The following is a 22,217-nucleotide window of genomic DNA, read 5'->3' as shown; positions in this document are numbered from 1 at the left end:
GCATAGTAGTTGCAAATAGTACACCAGACCAAAAGTCAAGAAGACCTGGATTTGAATTCTCCCTCATATTCTAACTACCTATGTGACTGTAAGAGGTAATCTCTCTGAATCTCAGTTTTCATCTTTTCTCAAAAATGAGAATAGCAGCACCTACCTCACAGGTTTATTGTGAGGTTCTATTTATGAGGAATGATTTTGCAATTAATAAATGTGCTCCAAAAATATTTCTAGTTTTCATTAATTCCCATTTTATAGATGAGGAAACTGAAAACATCATAGTTCAATGAATAGAGCAATGGGTGAGGAGTCAGGAAGTGAATTCAAATTTGGCCTCAGACACTGGGTAAACCGTAGACAAATCACAATCTCTTTGCCTCAATTTCCTCGTTTATAAAAATGGGACTAATAATAGCACCTATTTCCTAAAGTTATTGGGAGGATAAAATGAGAAAATATTTGTTAAAAAAACAAAAAAACCACCTAATACAGTGCCTGGCACATCATAAGTACTTTATACTTATTTCCTTCCTTGCCCTCCTCTCATGTCTTTTACACATGGGTAATTAATGACAAAAACAGATAGATGTAGAATTCAATGATTCCTGAGACAAGATACTGCTCTTTTTAACTGTTCTACCCAAGAAGTTTGAACCTATGGATAGCTACAAGAGTTGGAAGAGAAGTCTATGGCATGTGTAAAGAAAGCAATTGTACAGAGTCACACTAACAGCTGCTCAAAGTCTCATCAAATATAGGAGCTGGCAATGAACTAGAAATGACTTTTTCTTATATTTGTACATGTGTGTTTACCCATCCTTATTTGTGAAACCTAATAAGAGAATAGAAGCATGTTTTGAAGCCTCCAAGAATGTCCCTGGATTCATATTATAATCAGGGGAGCTAAGAAATAACCGTGGAGAGTGAAGGGAGGGGAAGGGAGAGTTTATGTCTTCCAGCCAGAAGGAGCAAAAGAGATAGTTTAATTTCCCCTTCTTCCAAGGTCCAAAGTCCCATCCCCCATTATTCTGATCTTGGCTCCTTGAACAAGAAATAGAAAAAAGATGATTCCTAGCTCAGAAAGGTAGAGCGCATGAGGAGTTTAGACAATCAGGCTATAAAAGCGCAGTGTCCAACCAGCCTCTCCTTCCCAAAGAATGGATTGGATTGGAGAAATAGAGAGCTCTGATACCTGAATCTCCCTATTTTAAGGATCCAAGGACCTTGAGAATAATATCTTGTTTTGCCCAGATCTCCACTCTCTCCCTCCTCCTCTTCTCTAGCTAACCCCAGAAATGCTTGATTTGGCTATGTAAAAGTAATAGTAATTACAGTCATTTACTTAAACAGCTTACCATTTATTCCTAATTGCCATGAAGCACAATAAAGGCGATGGTGCCATTAACGGAAATAAGGAGGTAGGAGGGAGAGCCAGTGCAGGGAGGAAAATGATTAGTTTTGTTTTAGATGTGCTGAATTGATAAGCATATATTTAGAGTGGGAAGAGGCCTGAGAGGTCATCTAGCCCAGTACCCTCATTTTACAGGTCAGAAAACTGAGGCCTACAGTGGTCACATAGATCAGATGCTTCAGAACCAAGATTTGAACTAAATCCAGTATCCTTTCTACTCTATCATACTGCCTCTTTGTAGGAGCATGGGATTTAGAGCTTAGAAGGAACTGAAGATACAATATCACCTACAAGCTATTTTATAGCTGAAGAAAATGAGACAAAGTGACTTTCTCAGCATCATACAAATACAACATAATAGAATTGGATTTGATCTCAAGGAAATCTTCAATTTCCATTAGTCCAAGCTAGGGAGTTAATGTCAGAACAGCCACAATGAAGCATACTGTTGGAGCTCTGTAGATTAAATAAATCAATCAAAAAGCATTTATTAAGTGCTTGCTACTTAATGACCAAGAATTATGCTGAGCACTGAGGACTCAAATCAAAAATTGAGGGCATCCCTGCCCTCAAGGAATTTGTATTCTATGGGAAGAAACAACGTATGAGATGATGTTAGTCAACAAACAATTATTAAATGCCTACTATGTGCTAAATGCTGAGGTTACAAAGAAAAATATAAGACAGTCTCTACTCTGGAGGAGATCTCAACTGAAAATAACTACATACAAACAAGCTTTATATGAGATAAATAGGAAACAACAGAAAAAAAGGCATTAGAAGTAAGAGGGGTTGGAAAAGGCTCACTGTAGAAAGTGGGATTGGAAGGAAGCCAGGGCAGCCATAAATGGAAAGTATAAGTATGTACAGGAAAAAAACAAAGTAATTTCTAGAGGGAGTTACTGGCAGGAGAGGTTATCATGAGAAGCTTCATATAGTAGTGTCTGAATCTTGCCTTGAAGGAAGCAGAGGTGAAGAGCCAGATACAAGAGAACAACATATACAAATGTGGAGATGGAATATGGAACATAAAGCAGCAAGATCAGCAAATAGGTCATTTTTGATTGGAATGTAGAGGGGATGATGTTTAATAAACCTGGAAAGATAGATTGGATTCATTTTGTGAAAGATTTTAAATGCTAAACAGAATTTCTATTTTATCCTAGAGGCAAAAGGGAACAAATTCTGCGTCCACTCTTTTTTTATTAAAGTTTTTTTATTTTCAAAACATATGCATAATTTTCAACATTCACCCTTGCAAAGCCTTGTGTTTCAATTCTTTCCTCCTTTTCCCCCCACCCCTTCCCCTAAATGGTAAATAATCCAATATATGTTAAACATGAAATTTTTCCATATATAGTTCCACAATTATCATGCTGCACTAGAAAAATCAGATCAAAAAGGAAAAAATGAGGGAAAAAAATAAAAAGCAAGCAAACAACAATATAAGTGAAAATAGTACATTGTAAGCTACATTCAATCCCCACTGTCTTCTCTAGAGGGTGCAGATGGCTCTCCATCACAAGATTATTGGAACTGTCCTGAATTATCTCATTGCTGAAAAAAGCCATATCCATCAGAATTGATCATTGTATAATGTTGCTGTGTATAATTTTCTCCTGATTCTACTCAGTTCACTTAGCATCAGTTTATGTAAGTCACTCCAGGTCTCTCAATCATCTTGCTTATCGTTTCTTATAGAACAATAATGTTCCATAACATTCATAGACCATAACTTATTCAGCCATTCCCCAACTGATGGAAATCCACTCAGTTTCCATTTCCTTGGCATTACAAAATAGGGTGCTACAAATATTTTTGCCTTTCCCTTTTTATGATCTCTTTGGGATATAGACCTAGTAGAGATATTGTTGGATCAAAGGATATGAACAGTTTGATAACCCTTTGGGCATAGTTCCAAATTGTTCTCCAGAATGGTTGGATCAGTTCACAAATCCATCAATAATGTATTAGTGTCCCAATACAAAAGGAACTTCTTGAGAAGGGGAGTAACTGGCTCAGAGCTGAGCATTTTGGCTCCCTAGAGAACATGGATTAGATTTTTTAAAAAGAGAGAGAAAACAGAGAGACCAATGAGGGAATCATTGGAATAGCTCAGGTAAAAAGTGAAGAAGGTCAGAATGAAGGCAGTGACCAATAAAGTGATAAATGTGAGAGAATTGTAGAAATAGAACCAGCAAGATTTAATAGCTGATTGAAGAAAGGGGATAAATGACAGGGAAGAGTCAAGGATTGACTCCAAGTTTGTGAATTCAAGTTACTGGAAAGATGGCTATACCCTCAGTGGAAAAAGAGAACTTAGAAAAAGGGGTTATCAAGTTAATTTTTTTTTTGCTGAGGCAGTTGGGTTAAGTGACTTGCCCAGGGTCACATAGCTAGGAAGTGTTAAGTGTCTGAGGCCAGATTTGAATTCAAATCCTCCTAGCTGCCCCTCAGATTAATTTTTAATATAATGAGTTTTGTTTTATACATCTTAAGTTCAAGATGTCCATATGATGTTAAGTTGGAAAGTGTATGTATATGTGTATGTCATATACATATATACAACATACAGTCAGAGAGAAGGAAAATAGAAGTTATGCTCAGAGGAAAGCACTAGCAGGGAGAGAGGTAACTGGTCCACAAAGCATTCGACTTGCCCAGAGCACAGCAGTTGTAGAGACCAGAATCAAGCAATTCTTCTACTCCAAGCCTAGCATTCTTTTCATTATAGGCAGCTGATACAAGTATTAGCAATAGTAAAGATAGTGATAGAGGTAGGAGCAGCGGCAGCAGCAACAGAAGTTGTGAAAGGAGAAGGTCAGTCCTTCCTCCAAGGGGCCCCAAGGCCTCTTCCAACTTTAAGTCTTTAGCTGCAGAGAACTACTCAATCAATAGTGCTGTGGCAAAGGCTATCTCTCATACCTGCAATGCTCTCTCCCCTTATTTATTGTAGGATCTTTAGCTTCCAATATAACCCATATAAATAAAAGTTCTTTGGAGGCTTAAAATGTTTATTTAGTATTTCACTTTCCACCAATTACATGTAAAAATAAAATTAACATTCTTTTTTTTAAAATTTGAGTTCTAAATTCTGTCTCTCCCTGTGCCTCCAATGAGCAGGCAAGCAATTTGATATAGGTTACACCTGTGCAGTCATGCAAAACTTATTTCCATATTAGTTATGTTGTGAAAAACATAAACAAAACCCCCCCAAAAAATACAGTATAAAAAAAATATGCTTCAATCTGCATTCAAACTCCATCCTCTCTTCTCTGGGGATGATGTCTTTTTCACCATACATCTTCAGAACTATCTTTTATCATTGTATTGCTGAGAATAGCTAAGTCATTCACAACTGATCATAGTACAATGTTGCTCTTACTGTGTCCAGTGTTCTGGTTTTGCTTCCTCCATTATGCATCAGTTCATGTAAGTTTTTCATAGTTCATATAGGTTTTTCTGAGAGTATTTCACTCATCATTTCTTATAGCACAGAGATATCACAGCTTGTTCAGCCATTCCTCATTTGATGGGCATCCTCTAAATTTCCAATTCTTTGCCACCAGAAAAGAGCTACTATAAATATTTTTGTACATCTAGGTTCTTTTCCTTTTGTTTTCTAATCTCTTTGGGATATAGACCTAGTGGTAGCATTGCTGGGTCAAAGTGTACACATGGTTTTGTAGCCCTTTAAGCATAGTGCCCAATTGCTCTATAGAATGCTTGAGTCAGTTCACAGTTCCACCAATTTTCCAGTACAGAGCCAGCTTATTTAAATCACTATATAAATAGAACAATGGTCATCCTGTGAAACTGCAAGAACCAGGGGCTTCCTGTTGCTATAAGGCTCTCCAGGTTCCTACCCAGAACTGGGACTCATGTCTAAAAGGATTAGTGACTGAGCAGCAAGAGCTGCCCACTCAGCAGACTTTGAAAGGAAAGACAATTGCTGATCTCACTCCCTTCTACTCTTTTTCAAGTGTGACTTTGGACTTGGGCTTCTTTGGACTTTGTGGGGGAGAGAGAGAGGAGTGAGGATTCTGTTCCCCCCTCCCTTACAACAGCAATGGTGACTACCCACATAAGTCAGTGAGCCATGAGACAAAGCTGAGAATGTACTTCCAGTCCCTGCTTGCCTGTTCTACTTTTTGCTTCTTTCCTTGAGCACAGGTGAGCCAATCCTGAGGCGGGTATGACTGACCTTGGCAGCAGTCACAAGAGTTTGAGAGGGCAAGAATTCTTTTGAGTTCTTCAGTCAGGGCCCAAAACCCTATAAGAGATGTTCCCTGAAGCTATAACTTCTTGGAAGAGATGATCGCTGGCAGAGAATGAGCCAAATATGCCAGGCTTGCCAAAGGATATGGAATAGTTGTTCAGATGGCACATCTTAGATGAAAAGGAAATGACTGTTCATGCTTTAAGCATTTGTATAGAGCAATGTGTGTTCATAAGTCTCATGTTTAAGCATTTTTGGTGGTGAAGGAAACAAATTCAGTTCATTTTTCAGTCACGTTCAACTCGTTGTGACCCCATTTGGGATTTTCTTGGCAAAGATGCTGGAGTGTTTTGCCATTTCTTTCTTCAATTATACAGATGAGGAAACTGAGGCAAACAGGGTTAAGTGACTTGCTCATGGCCACACAGATAGTGTCTGAGATTAGATTTGCACTTAAGTCATGAAGATTCCAGACCTAGTACTCTCTCCATTGCCCCAGCTGTCCTATATCTGACCTGGCTTCCTAGTAGTGACTCTGTTAATAATCCCTTTTGAGAGATTCCTAGACATGAACCAAACCTAAGCTTTGTTTAAAAGAGTGGCAGGGATATAATGATTCAGAAATAAGAAAAAGTCTGACCCTTTTTTTTCATAGTTTGGTTCTGCCAGGATCGAACCCAATCCATCTCAATCCAGAGACAGGATCCCTTAAAGGGAAGGTTTACAAGGAATGGGGGAAAGGTAGCTATGTGAGAGGAAAGAAGGGGTCATATCAGAGAAATATTTTGAAGGTAAAAATGACAGGATCTAGCAACTACATATATGGGGTAAGGGCAAGATGTCAAAATATCCAGGGTAGATGGCATAAAGCATGGTCTGGTGCCAACTGTGAATTAGGTGAGTTGGCTCTTAATCAAGATTGTCCCTTCCCAAAGCAGTGCAGATCAAGTACCCAAGGGAGGAAGGCAGTCTCTGGAGCTCTGATCTAGCAGGTACTGATACAGGTAAGGAAAGAGTAGGAAGATGACGAGATGGTGGGGTTGTTAGGTGTCTTGGCTATAGAGTTGAGGCTTGCAGTTAAGAAAAAGCTTAGGAGAAAAAACTCAAGATGAGCTCATGGAGCTCGGAGAGACCAGGAAAAAACCAGTCCACAAGAAAAGCAAAGCCAAAGGAGCTGATTGCTCACTGATTTATTCCTTCAACCATATTTATTGGGTGCCTATGATGGGAGGGACTCAATCATGAAAGGCTAGAAGCAGTGTGCTCAGAACAGAAGAGCTAAAGTTAGTTCAGGGATTTCTGTGGACTAAGCTTGGGGATGTCTTCAAGTCAGCTTCAAGTAGCACTGAGGAGAGAAGAGGTATTTTAACTTGAGGCTAAAAGGTGAACATTGTTCCTGGTTAAAAAAAAAATCTTGTTTCTCAAGGGACCAAGGAAATGAGAGAAAGAGCTCTAGGCTTTAAGGTGAACATAGGATAATCTTGCCTCCAGGAGTCAAAACTAGAGTAAGAGGCTGCAGCTAAAAGAAGGATGAAAATAAGCAGAGCCTGGAAAAAAATTTAATGTCTTCAACCAGTAAAATAAAACTTGTAGAAGAACATAAAACCCTATTACTAATTCACCCAATATCAGGCAATGTTGTACCCTGAACATTATCTCTTCCTTAAATCCCCAAAATCCAGTGTTTTTTTCCTACAGAGACAAGGACAGAAATTCTCTCTACCAACGGAGTTTTGCACTTTCTCACTAATTAATAGCCATAAAGTATTGCCTAGAGGCTGAGAGGTTAAGTGACTTCCCCAAAATTGTACAACTACTACATATTGGGGTAGAACTTGAACCCAGCTCTTCCGGGCTTTAAACATGTTAAGGAATAGTGTGGCTACTTCTCGGTTAAAAAGAAGTCACCCTGGTCAGACTCTATTCTTGACCATCCAGTACTCCTGCTTGATTCCTGATGAGCCAGACTAGGGATTTCTGAGTCAATTTAGCTACAAGATACTATCTTTCTCTTAGAATCATGGCATCTCAAAGGGGAGAAGGACACTAACCCAAAGCATGAGTACTCTCTTGCAATATCACCAAAAAAATGGTCATCCTGTCTCTACTTGACGACCTTAAAAAAAAGAGGGACATAAGCTACTATTGAGAAAGACTATTCCAATTTAGGAGAGCCATTTTAATTAGTAATTATTATCAGAAAAATTTTCCTCATATGAAGCTCTTTTCTACCTCGTACTCCCTATTGTTCCCTCACAGAATAAGTCAGATTCTTCTTCCACACAAGCAGGCCTTCAAAAGCATGAAGAAAATTGTCAGGTCTTTACCAATGGCTTCTCTTCTTCAGATATACATCTCCACTTTCAATCAGATCCTTGAATGATTTTGAGTCTCCTTGTTGTTGTATTGACCAAGTCTCTAGCATGTCTCAGTTTGTCAGTATCCTTTTAAAACTGGGTTTCTATCAATACATCTTTAATGAGTGCTAACTTTTGGGGGGCTGCCATATTACCCTAAATGTGCAGTCTACTAAAAGCTCCAGTGTACATCAGCTGTTATCTAGCCATATCACCCCCATCTTGATTTGTGAAACTGATTTTTCTAATCAAAATATAAATATTTCCCATTTATCTCTATCATATTTGATCTTTTTCAGTTTCATCCCCTTAATGCAGTCTTCTATGATCTTTTTGCTTCCTGATTCTGTCATTCAATGTATTAGCTAGTTTTTGCCATCTGCAAATTTGATGACCCTGATGTTTATGCTTCTATCTAAGTCACTGGTGAAAATGTCAATCAGAACAGAGCTGAATTGCTATTAGAAACTTTGCTCTGTGAATTGCTATTAGAAACTTTCTCCTCAATCGTCATTCATCTACTAATCAATACTCTTTGGGTTTAGTCATTCAGATTCAAAAATTTTGAATCATCCTAATTATGCCATAACCAGGAAACAAAAATCTCCTACATTACTTACTAATCATTTAGTGGAGGCTCTACTCCCTCGGAACAGGCATTTTTGTTTAAAAGATCTAATGCTATCCCTCCCCCTCCTTTCTGGAGAACTTAGAGTAGCAGCCTGGGGGTAATTTGCATAACCTGGCCCAGATGCTCTCAGAAGATGGAAGACAGGCAAAATGAGAAAAGATTAGGGGCTCCTTTCCAACCCCAAAAAGACTCAATAAGGAGTTTTGACTGAGAAGGAACAAACAGCCCAGGCACTGGGAGGGTGAAGATGTAAATGGAGAGAGTTATCCTAAACTGACCCAGAGTAAAAAAGAGAAATTCACTGGAGGGACCCAAGACCCAGTGCCATCTGAGGAGAGCCTTTATTCATATAAAGGGTTATACTGAGGGAGTCATTTAAACTACTGAGAGTGTAAATAGCTCAGAGCCATTCTGGTCCCGGAGACATAGAAGAACTATAATGTTGGGTAGCTGAAGTTATAGTTAAACCACAGAGGGAAGTAGCATTAATTGCCAGGTAATGGGGACTAGAGTAGAATTTGATGAAAAATAACTCAGAAAAGCATGGGAAGCAGGGAGGCTTACAGGGAACAATGCACTAGAGAGCTGACAGGACCAACTTAATAAATATATGGCTAGCATTTATATATGTAGTGCTTTCTGTATAAGTGTTTATATATATACACATACATATATAAGCACCTGAATTTGGACCTGAATATGATTCGTGCAGGGGAGGAGACAGAAGGGGAGAGGAAGGATAGGCATTAATTAAGTGCTAATATGTGCCAAGTGCTTGACAAACATTATTTCATTTGTCCTTCACAATAACCTTGAGAAGTAAGTGCTACTGTTATCCTGATTTTACAGTTGAGAAAACTGAGGTTAACTGACTTAGCCAGGGTCTCACAGCTAGTGTCTAAAGCCAAGTTGGAATATAGGTCTTCCTGACTCCAAGCCCTGTACTCTATACTCCCTATCTACTACACCTCTCAGCTGCTTCACAGAATGTCTAGGAGGATATTCTGGTAAGTGAGCACTCATTTGTCTTCTGGAAACCCATCCAATTTACTGCTGTAAGGCACGAGAATTATTCAGGACCAAAGTGAGGGGGGGGGGTCTCTTGGCTTACTACAGATTCAGGTACAATCTGTTGTTTTCTTCCTGAGGACATTCAAATCCAGCCTCAGATATTTACCAGCTTAATGACCCTGGGCAAGTCACTTAATCCCTTCACCTCAGTTCCTCATCTATAACATGAGCTGGAGAAGGAAATGGCAAAACCACTCTAGTATCTGTGACTCCAAATGGATCACAAAGGATCAGTCATGAGTGAAAAAATAATAAATAACAACACATTCATAGTATTTCTTAACATACCATCCAGTAGCCCCGTCAAACAAGAAAATTAATTTAGCCTAGATGATCTATTCAAAGCCTGCTGGATGATAGTGCACTTGTCTTTCTTTTTTCAAATGCTTACAAAGCATCCCTCGATGCGACAGGTTTAACCTGTCCACCCCCCAGCTGTTCTTCCTGAATTCCCTGTCTAGTTAACCAAAGCAACACCACCATTCACTGGCCCATTGGCCATTCACTTTCTCCTCTCTCTCCCTTTCTCACCAGAGAGCTACAAGATGTGACACCATCCTTTGACTTTGTGCCTTGCGCTACAGCAAGCATTCTCTGATTTTATGAATGAGTCCATCCCAGCTCTAACATTCCCTGGCCTTGATTTGTGTTCATGAAAATACCAACAGGAGTTTGGAGAGCATGAAGTAACCAGGGTCTAGTCTGGGTATCCTAGTGGTCTATGTCATCCTTCCCAGAAGAAGGAATGACAACGTGACTCTCTACAATTAATCCACACATAGAGTTCCACACAATCCTTCTCTCACCAAAGGTATCTCTTCAGAAAGCAGACTCTGCTTCCCTTCCTATGCTCCCAAGGGTTAATTCTGAATCAGCTGACATTGCTGCTTATCCTGGATTTGAACCTCAGACTGAAAGACCTGTCATCACTCCCCTCCCCCTAACACTAACTCCCCCTGAACTCTTTTCTTTCTCCTCCTTTCCCTTCCTTCTCCATTTCCACAGTGATTCATTGAAGAAAATCAATAGATATGAAAACCAATTGATTTCCTCCTTTCCTCCACTCCCTCATCCTATCCACCCCCAACACACTATTTGCTGAACGACTCTGTTTCTGACATACCTAATGGAAGTCAAACCAAAGAGGAAACGTTGAGGCTTTCCCATTGAGACATGATGCTCTCTCTGCCTTTCTCCCCGGCCACTCTGATAGCTTCCCCCTCCCCCTGGGTACTTTCAGTGATTTCAGGATCAGTTGCGGTGCACTCAGTGGAAATGTCTCCTCTGTGTTTATCAGCTCAGCAGGAGATGGTATTGCCTCTTAAGGTACTATTTCTCATTCATCCTATCCTAGTCTTTCCCAGGCTGCTGCCCCTCCCTGGCTGAGAGGCAACCAGACTCCAATAATGGAGCCTCTCATTCCCACCAAAGTCTCAGCCTGACCCAAGAGCACCACTGAGGTTGGAGGGGGGTGAAGAAAGGAAGGGGAGTCATAGAAAACCCTGGGACAGAGCCAAGTTGCTCTCCACATTCCAAAAGATGGACTTCATCCTGAGAAGAGTAAAATGGTTCATTATCATCTTTAATTAGAGTAAAACAAGACTATAGACAGAAGGATTTCAAGCTGGAAAACACCTTAGAGATCACCCTATATTTAGCTTCATTCAATAAATATATATTCAAACCTGCTATGTGTCACATATAGTCCCTACCCTTAAAGAGATTCTATTCTATAGGAGGAAAACAAGTTATGTCCAGAAAACTAGATAGAAAGTATTTGCAAAGTAATTTCCAGGCAGAGAGTGAGAGATAGTAGGAGAAATCAGGTTAGGATGCCTGGAGAAGGTGGCACTAAGCAGAGTTCTGAAAGATGCTATGGATTATGAGTCAACGTGGGAGTGAATTTAAAACATGAGGGGACGTGTGAAGACTGTGCAAAGCCTGGGGGAGGGGAAATCAAATGTTGAGAATAAAGAATTAGCAGCAAGTAAATCAGTCTGCTGGCCCACGGGGAAGGAGGCAGAAGCTGGATTGGGTGCAGTGTTTGAGTCTGCCCTACAGGCAAAAGGAGTCCCTGCAATGTCATGGGCAGCAGAATGGTATGGGCAGGCAGGCTCCTTAGGAGTGTTAATTTAGCATTGAGGCAGTGGATGGATTGAAGAAGGGAGGGACTGGAAAGAGGGAGAACAATAGAAAATAGAAATTGGTTTCAATAATCCATTTGAGAAGAGAAATGTGATGTCACGGAAAAACTGTTCACTGGCTCTACCTTTGAAAGATCTAGCTCAAATCTAGCACTTGCGTAACTGTGCAAGTGACTTACTCTCGTCTAGAACTCAGTGTCCACATCCATCAGGGAAGAGATTAGGCCAGAGGGACTTCAAGTCCCCCTCTAGGAAGATGAAAGGTGTATCTCTAGGTGTAGAATGGCCACAGATTGGATTAGAGGGAAGAAAGCAGATGACTCCAAGGTTAGGAACCTGGGTGACTAGAAAGAAGGTGATGTCCTCAACAGAACTGATGAGTGAAGAAAGAGCAGGTGAAGATTTTTCCAAGGACACAATAGATAGTAAAAGGAACCCAAGACCTTTGACCCCCCGAATCCAATGAGCTTTTCATCGTACCATGTTGTCCCAAGCCAAGGAGTGTGGGAACAGCAGCAGGGTAGACTTTTTTGCATAATTATATGTTTCTGGGGTCTTTTTCTAGGGATGTAAGCATCTTGTTTCAGCCTTCCCATATGAGATAGGTAGGGAAAGTGTGATTATTTGTCTTTCACAGATGGACAGACTGTGGTTCCTCAGAGATTTAGAGACTTTACCTAATGTATCCATCAGATATAAGTCCAGAATAAAACATTAGATTTCCTCAATTCCAAACTAAGTCTGTCACCACTATTCTGCTCTGACTCAGGGAAAAATTTTAGTCTCTATAAATGAAAGGGAAGTGGAAATTCAATTCTTTGTCTCAACAGAAATAGAGACTCGAACTATGATTCTATGTCACACAGCCAGTGTTTTATCAGAGGCAGTACTTGAACCCAGTCTTTCTGAATAAGCCATTAAGCCACACTGACTCTCTGGAGCAATCCCTGCACAGATGGTAAACAGAGAGCTAGTAGTATAGTTGTTAGCGAGCTGACCTTGAATTAGGATAACTAACTCATATTTAAGTCCTCTGACACATCCTGACTGTGTGTCCCTTAACCTCTCAGTGCTTCAGGAAAATCTCTAAGACTAGGGTCCCACTCTAAAATGTACTGACTGTATTACCCACATACATTTCATCTGGACCATCCTCAACAGGAAGACAAACTAAATTCTGTCACTGTCCTCCCAGCTCTGCCTCTATTGATATGAGGGCTTATTTTCAAGTCCACTCTTGATTTAATAATCCCCAGGCTAGATAATTCCAATTTCTTTAAGCTTTCCACCGAGGGTCAATTTCTTCACCCTTTCATTATTTGAATTGCTCTCCCCTGGGTCCTCCTAAGCTCTCCACATCTCTCTCAAGCAGGAAGAATTCCACACTGGCCACAGGGCTCTGCCAAGAGCCTGACCCACAGAATGTAAAAGGAGAGAGGATCAGCTCCTGGCTCAAAAGGCTTGAATAAAAACCCACCTGGAACACCGCTTTGCTGTTGCCACTTCAAGTTCCAGAAAAATGAAGACAAATTGTAGGCACTTTGGAAAAAGAATAACTGTGGGTGATTGAGGGTGAAGCTAGGGAAAGATGAAAAGCATTGCATGTGCATGGTTGTGCTCAAGAGAGGCAACAGACATCGGGAGGAAAGGGGGTGGAACTGAGTCCTGTCACTAGGTGGTTTTGCTAGGGATGCAAATCACAGCCCTCTAACTGGGAGAATTTATAGGAATATGCCCAAGGCAGTGGAAGAAATGATCACTGGGTATTATAGCACTGTCCCCATTTTATAGACAGATGAACAGAGGCATGAGAAATAGAGTGCAGAGTCAGCTTGGGTCAAGTGTGGAATCTAGACTTAGAACTTATATTCATGTGGCTCCTTAAGAGTGACCTTTGCCTTAAGGAAGATCATCAACCAGAGTCAGTGTTCTCTGCCTTTTCTGAAAGCCAGTCCTTTCTGCTTGGACTCTAAGCCTTGACTAATGACCATACACACATCCCAGAACTATCCCTTCCTAGCCCTTCTATGCCCCAGTGCTGTTAGCCACTCCTGGGTCCATAATTGGCTACAGAAAGGATACATGTAATAAAGTACCATAGCCCAGTGTCTGGCATCTAGTAGGTACTTACTAGATGTTTATCGATTGAGGTATGTCAGCTCCAGATAAAGAAATTGATAGCTGTGGCGTAATCTCTGGGTCATTCAGTTTGCACAAGCACTTTAGGTTCATAGAAGGAGAGAATACAACTCCATCCATAAGTAGACAGATAGACACAGACAGATGATAGATAGATAGATAGATAGATAGATAGATAGATAGATAGATGGATAGATAGATAGATAGATAGATAGATGGATAGATAGATAGATAGGATGGATGGATGGTTGGATGGATGGATTAGTAGACAGACAAAAAGATTGATAAGTAGATAGATGAGTAGATAAGTAGATAGATGAACAAATAGGTTGATTAAAGGTAGGTAAGCAGATAGTTAAATAGATAAGTAGACAAAAAGAGATATATTGTGTATGTAATTATGTGTATATTATATGTAATTATATGTACTTATACATATATGTATGTGTATATTCTCCCATAACCATCAGCAAAGGGAACTCCAGGAAGTAAACTCCCTTTAGTTCTGCAAAACGGCAAAACTTGATTCAGAATCAAGTTCCTATTCTGGATTCTGGCCAGGTTATCAATGTCCTTCTTAAAGTGTGGAACCCAGGAATGAATACAGTACCCCAAGTATGATTCAACCAGCAAAAGGTACAGAGGGTTAATCACTTCCTTATTCCTGGAACTCATGGTTCTTTCAATGTAGCTCAGGATTACATTAGCTTTTTTACTTGCTATATCATATTTTTTACTGGTAATAAGCTTACAACCCACTAAACCCCCAAACTACCTCAAGCTTTTAGGAAGCAGATTACATCACCTAAAACTACCATTTGGGTGATACACGTGGTAGCATACTTCCCATTTCCATACAGACTCCCTGGATTGTAACTTCCATTCAAATAACTCAAAGCTTCCCGACACATCTCAAAGAACTTTAGTTTACAATATAGCTCTTGGGATTATTTTAGTCGTATACAACTTTTCATAACCCCCTTTGGGGTTTTCTTGGCAAGAGACTGACATGGCTTGCATTTCCTTCTCCAGCTCATTTTATAGATGGAGGCAAACTTGACCAGGTTCACACAGCTAGAAAAGAGGGATTCCACTTCAGGCATCAGATGCCCATGTTTCACCTTTGGGGAATCTGTTAATTGATATGAAATATGAAATCTTCCTTTCTAGGGATTTATAAAACTAGCCCAGGCATTTGCCACCCAATCAAGAAAACCATCAAGAACACCGGGAAGGATGGGGGAGAGGGGCAGAGTAGGGAAATGAGGAGTGAAAATGATATAAAAACAAAAAGATTCATTCCAAATTCTAGACATGCTATCTAATTTTCCCTTCCTATAAGATCTTCCCACAAAAATCTAGACAACTTTCCCTCAGTATATTACCTTGTTTATCAGCTATATGAAGTATAAGTTTCCCATTGTCCTATTCTACTTCTTAAAAGCCCCATAGCCACTGTAAGATTGCCTGGGAAGTCATGTTCTAGAAATCTAAAAGCAGGAAGTGGTCAGAACAGCACAAGGATTTAGCTAACTCTCTCCCAAAAGCAGAAGCTAACCCAGATAGAATCTGTGTGTGGCCCTAAACAAGCCATCTCTCCTTTCCATGGCTTGTTTTATTCCTTTCTTCCATCATCCCTCAAATGGTCGGGATCTTCCTCTCCCATCACCACCAATATACAACCATCATCATTACAACTTCTGTCTTCATCCCACATAGAAAACGTCTGACGCAGGCAGACTATGGCTATCTGTGACTACTGTGTGGCTGACTGTGGTTGGCTGTGGCTACCAATGACTGACTTTGACTAGCTTTGGCTGCCCATGGTTGACCATGATTGCCTGTGGCTGCATGAGATAATCATTTCCTTGTTAAGCACACTTTCAAATAACTGAGAGAGATACATTAGCCTTATATGTTATCTCTGTTCTGAAGAGCTGAAAATATTCCATGAATTCTCTCCCACCTTTTCCCAGTATTTCTGAAAGAAGGGGAGAAGAAGGGAGCCTTATCACTACTTTGAAGATCAGGTGGCTTTTGAAGTAAAAAGGGATTAAATGTCTCACCTGAGGTCACACACAATGAATCCACATCAGAACTCTCTTAGATTAGAACTCAAATCTTTAGACTCTCAGACCACTGCTCTTTCTCCTGATCCACAGGCGTATGTGGATGTATTTGAATAAAGACAATTCACCTTTGAAATGGGGTGAAGAGGGAGTTTAGTTGACCAAAGAAACAGAGAAGTTAAAACACCAGGAATCAAATGAAGTGGTCATGGCAGTCGGTCCCCTAGTCATGTCTAATGACTCCATTTTACCATGTCTTGCAACATGGCCTTTCTTCTCTCATAAAGCCCCAAGAAGGTAGAGGTTAGTAAATAGCACAGAGAGCTGGAGAAAGAATGAAAGGGGAAAGAATCAAAAAACTTTTGGGCCAGAGGCAAAATGAAACATTTGTCTAAGTTCCTTTGTTGAGAATTCTACTGAGGGTGAGGGAACCCACCCACTACCAGCTGCTACAGTGGGCCAGGCTACTGTGAAAAGCCACAGCTCCTGGGAAATGTTATGAGCCACCCCAAGCCTCTCTTCTCTACCTCTGTTTTGTTTTATTCTGCATGCTTTTAATCATGAGAGATTGGCAGCAGGTTGCCCAGCTAAGCTGCAAACCAGCCTCTCCCTTTGCTTCTGGTGCAATGCAGCTTTTTCTCGGAGAGATGAGCAAGCCGGAGAGAGTGGCAAAGGCAAGCAAATTATGTAGAGCTGACCAGTGATTTGGCCACGAGCTCGCTTGGGCCTGGGCAAAGAGCCCTAAACAAATGAGACAGGATCAAGAAGGAATGGGAATGGTAAAAATGAGTTCAAGCCCCCTCTTTGCCATTTATTTACTCTGTGATCTTGGGCTAGTTATCTCTTTACATATCATTTGTATAACGTGGAGGGGGAGGGATGCACAAAGTGACCTCTGAGGTCCTTTCTAGCACTAACATTTGGTAACTCTAGGAAAATTGGACTAAGGGAAAGGATTTTTATTAAAATAGAAAATAAAATCCTCCCCACACCTCTTCTCACTCTCCTAATCTCAGGACACGTATCATTCCCATCATATTGGTAGGACAAGGGAAGGCTACAGAAAGTTTTGCTTTTATAGCCTTCTGTTAGAAGCATTCTTTTCTCCAGGCTATTGATTTTTTTAACTGATCTGTAAGGCAAAGCTAACTCTTGCTCTCATTCAGTTTTCCTAACCTGCTGTTTGACCAGATGGAAAAAGGACCTGAGTGACATAGCAGCCCCTCAGTGCTGCGGGAAATCAGGAGCAATTTCTTTACATATTAACTATTGGTATTAAGAAAGACATCAGCTGTGCATCAGACCGAGCTGGTCAAGTGAATCTAGACGACTCCTGGGGATCTGTGATCAGCAAGAAGATACAATGGAAGAAGGCAGGAATCTTGCATTAGAACTCTAAGCAAATCACTTCACCCCCTAGGTCCAGGTTTCTTTATAAAATGGGGAATTAGCACTAATCTAAGGTCTCTCTCAAATCTAAAATCCTATGTTCCTATTATTCTTTTGTAGGATTGAGGATGTTGTAGGATTTGGGATTCCTAATATTTTCACTGGTGTCCCCTCAATGCTGATCATCTCCCAGGACCATTCTTTCCCTTTTATTATTGTTATTCAGTCATATATGACTCTTTGGGGCTCCATTTGTGGTTTTTTTAGGCAAAGAAACTGGACTGATTTGCCATTTCCTTCTCCAGCTCATTTTATAAATGAAGAAACTGAGGAAAACAGGATTAAATAACATGCCCAGAATCACACCTCTAGAAAGTAATTGTTGGAAGCCAGATTTGAACTCGAGAAGATGAGCTTCCTGGCTCTAAGCCTAGTGCTCTAACCTAGCTGCTCAATTCTGTTCCCTCTGAACCAGCTTCACTTTTGTTATCAGCTTTATTCAAAAAATGCCAGCCCTGAAACCTTTCCCCTATCCCCTTCTCTTCCTGGAACACCATATTCCTTGGGAAGTCTACCCTGGGTAAGTAGAAACTAAAGAAAGGATTCTTATAATCTCCCACCACCAAAACCTCCACATATCCTCCTTAAGGAACAGAGGGAGAGAAAGGGAAAAAGATGAGTCAGTTTTCCTGGCCTTCCTACCTCAGAAAAGAAACTCCCCGAGGGGAGCAATCACATTTGAGTATTCAGGACTGCAGCCAGAGCAACACTCAGTGAAACCCCAGAAGAGAGTAGCTTGTGATGCATAATTGGAAAGAGGTGTTGAGAATTTGGAAAAGATCCAGAGGAGAGGGGAAAAAAAGTCAAGGACCTTGTGTGAATGAATGACTGAGTGATAGTAGTGGAGGAAAGGGCAGAAGGAAAGGGAAAGCATTTATATAACACATACTGGATGTCAAGCACTGTGCTAAGTACTTTAGTCTTAGCTAGCTTTAATATAGCTTTTAAAGGCTTGCAAAGTCCTTCATATCAGGGATGTTGAACTTAATGTCACCAAAACTCCCCAGACAGCCTGATCCAGATTAAAATATAATTGGGAAATGCTTAAACAGAAAATTGAAATAACAATAAAACACAGATAATGTTAGTTTGTGGTTTTCTAAGTCAATATACTGCCCCTGGGTAACCCTTACTTTGACTGCTTTTCATTTTGTGTTAATTTGATTTTGACGACACAACTGTTATTTCATTTGATGCTCACAGCTCTATGAGGTATTCCCATCATGGAAACTGAATTGACTGTCAAGAGAATTTAAATGATTTATACAGCTACTAAATGGAATTTGAACACAGGGCTTCCTGGCTCTGAGTCTATCCCCTGTGTCACTCACCTGCCTAATAGATTCTGCAATCTTCCTTAATGCAATCTAAGGTCCCTTTTTTGGGCTACCATTTCATACAGTTAATATTGATTGAAATTGTTCTTTTCCAACTCTTAGAATTCTTAAATTTCCCCAAGATTTAGTTTATGCATCATTCCTAATAACAATCCTCCTCCCATTAAGTTGTGAGAGTTCACTCCCTCCTCAAATTATTGCATATTTTCTTATCTGTTTCTAAGTTGTATTCCCCTGCTCCCGTAGAATGTAAACATCTCCCATTTTGCCTTCATATCCTCAGTACCTAGCAAGTATTTCACTCAAAGTGAGAACTCAATAAGACATGTCAGATTGGTATATGACAGCTAGATGGCTCCGTGGTAGATAGAGCACCAGGACTGGAGTCAGAAGGACTCCCCTTACTGAGTTCAAATGTGACCTCAGTCACTTCCTACGTATGATCCTGGGAAAATCACTTAACCCTGTGTGCCTCAGTTTCCTCACCTGTAAAGTGATCTGGAAAAGGAAATGGCAAAGTACTCCAGGACCTTTACCAAGAAAACCTCAAATGGAGTCATGAAGAACTGGACATGACTGAAAATGATAAACAACAATATGTTTATATGTTTTATCTCCCCCAGTAGGATGTGGGAAGCAACTGCTTTTCATTTTGTCTTCATATCCTCAGAATTTAGCACAGTGTTTCACACATAGTAGTATTAGTACATGTTCAATATATAGAGAAATAATAATAATAATGGCTAGTATAATAATATATGTAACAAAAATATGGTATAAATAATAATGGCATTTATACAGTGCATCAAGATTTATAAAGTACATTATAAATATTATCTCCTTTCATCCCCACACCAACCCTATAAAGTAGGCTCTATTGTTACCTATACCTTACAGATAAGGAAATTGAGTGACCCTGGACAAGAGTCACTCAGCTATTAAGTGTCTGAGGTCAAATTTGAATTCAGGTCTTCATGACTTTAAGTCCAATGCTCTTTCCAATGTGTCATCCAGGTACCTCCAAGTAATCTGCCTACCAGATAATGCACAATGGTAAACTCATTCTCTTTACACTAGTATTTCTGCCTCTTTTCCCAGGTGCAAAAATCCCTAGCTATAGCTCTAATGGGATACGAGGGAAAGGTACCATGACTTTCCAGTTTTAATGCTCTGTGATTCGTAAAGGCCTTTTCTAGCTCCAGGATTGTCTGACTCAGGGACCTTGCAAAGACAATGAGAGAGGTCACATAGATAAAGGTTTGAAGACAGAAGTGAATTTGGGCTTGTAGCCTTCTACAACTGTCATTAAACATCTCCCTACGATCTCCCAACCATGTCCTTCCATTTCTCACTGGATTTGGAGCCAGAAGACTGGGTTTAAATCCAAACATTCCCATTCACCATATATGTAACCTTAGGAAAGTCCCTTGTGTCTGTTTTGTCTATCTATGTTTCTGTCTCTCTTTCTCTGCCTGTCTGTCTCTCTTTCTCTGTCTCTCTTCTCTCTCTTTCTCCCCCCACCAACTTCCTTATCTATAAAGTGATGAGTTAGGACTCCAAGACCTCTGAGATTCCCTTCTAGGTCTGATACTATTATTCTTTCATCAGACAGCCAAAAAAGCATGTCTCTCTTCCTCCAGGCTGCCTTTTTGTCACTCTCATGATATAGCTACTTAAGTAATGGAGGGTAAACAAGTCTTTTAGAGGAACAAGTCCGAGATGCCCAGGAGAAAATACTGTAACCAAAAGATTGCCTTGTTTCCGTTCTATGGTAAAAATGAGCAGAGAAGCTACTCGGAGGGCATCTTCTCTTGGGGAAAGGAATGGAAGAGAGGAAGAAAAAGAAAAGGCCCTGTCAGCTAAATCTTTCCAATCTATGTCTTTCCTAATGAAAATAAGGCTGCAAGACTTCCTCTCCAGCCACCAAGAAACTCATTGGAAGTAATTTGGAGCCAACAGAATGAAAAAGAAGAAATGAGTAGATATGGAAGTTTATGGATGGCTGCATCAACCCCCAAGCAGTGAGCAGAGCTCCAAGATCCCTTTGATGCCCATAGCAAGAAGACAGTGGAGATTTCTTCCACTTAAGCTCTAAACTGGAGACACCAGAAACAAGACAAAGTGGGCAAATTCTAGCCCCTTTAGAATGGAGTTTAGGAAAGGAGGGCATACATCAATCTGGCTCCAGGAAATAATTAAGTAATTGAATTAAGTGTTAAAACTAAAAAAAGATCTTAGAGGTCACATATTTAAATTTCCACATTTTACAGATGAAGAAACTAGGATTTAAAAGAGCTGTGAATTGTCCAAGGTCACACAGGTCATTGAGTCAGGATCTGAAGCCAGACCCTTTGACTTCAAAGGCTTTCAGGGAAGAAGTATCCTTGGAGAGAGAAGATCCTGGGTTCTTCCATCTCCCCTGTCTCTGGGCATTGCACCCATATTGACACACCTTCACTGAAAATACTCTTGATACACAAAAGTAATCATTCCCCTAGAATGTGTATCAGCCCACTCCCATCCCCATTCACCATGCTGTGATGTGACGACCTCCTTTTCCTAAAGTCTAACACATATTTTAAGACTTTCTCCTCCCACCCCACCCCCACTTCCAATAGCAAGTATATAGTTCCACATTCAATTTCTTTTTTGACCAATGGTATATATTTCAAGACAGTTCTGGGATTAAAGATACAATCTCTGACTATGAAAAGGAAATGTGTTTTGTTTTTCCTATTCAAAAAGAGACAGGCTGCCTGCCTTCAGAGTTAAATAACAGGCTTTAAAATCAGGAAGACCTGAATTCAAATTCTGCCCCCAACAGATCCTATGCATGTTATCCTGGGAGTCACTTCATTTCACTGATCCCACTGAAGCATGGTATCTTGCATATACTAAGCACTTAATAATTGCTTATTAAATATTACTGAATTGATTTCTTCTATATTTGCATCTTAAAGACGGTTAGAGGATCTGAGTTCAATATCAGCTCTGTTACAATAATTTGCTCATCTCTCTAGACCTCAGTTTTGTCCTGTGTAAAATGAAAGAAACTAGATTAGATGGGGCCTAAGGCCCTTTGCTTCTCTAAGATTGTGATCCTTCTACACACAAAGACCTTTTCTGGTCTTTGATTTCTTCAGTATGTACAGTAAATGATGGTCAGACACCAAAAGGTTTCTATATTTCCAGCTTCTATTTGAAGGAGAAAAGGGAAAAGGGAAGTTAGAAAAGAGACTCTGTTTTCTGAAAATCAGTAACTGATCATTAATAACCTCCAGGATGATAAGAGCTGGTGATGATCCAAGCGCATCCCCTATTCCAGAAGTCAAAGGATACCTAATTTTGGGGTGAAAGACAGAACTTTTAGAGACTCCAAGTCCAGGGGGAGGC

Source organism: Sminthopsis crassicaudata, chromosome 5 (genome assembly GCF_048593235.1).
Source record: "Sminthopsis crassicaudata isolate SCR6 chromosome 5, ASM4859323v1, whole genome shotgun sequence".
Lineage (NCBI taxonomy): Eukaryota > Metazoa > Chordata > Mammalia > Dasyuromorphia > Dasyuridae > Sminthopsis > Sminthopsis crassicaudata.
Note: the sequence above shows the minus strand (reverse complement) of the source record.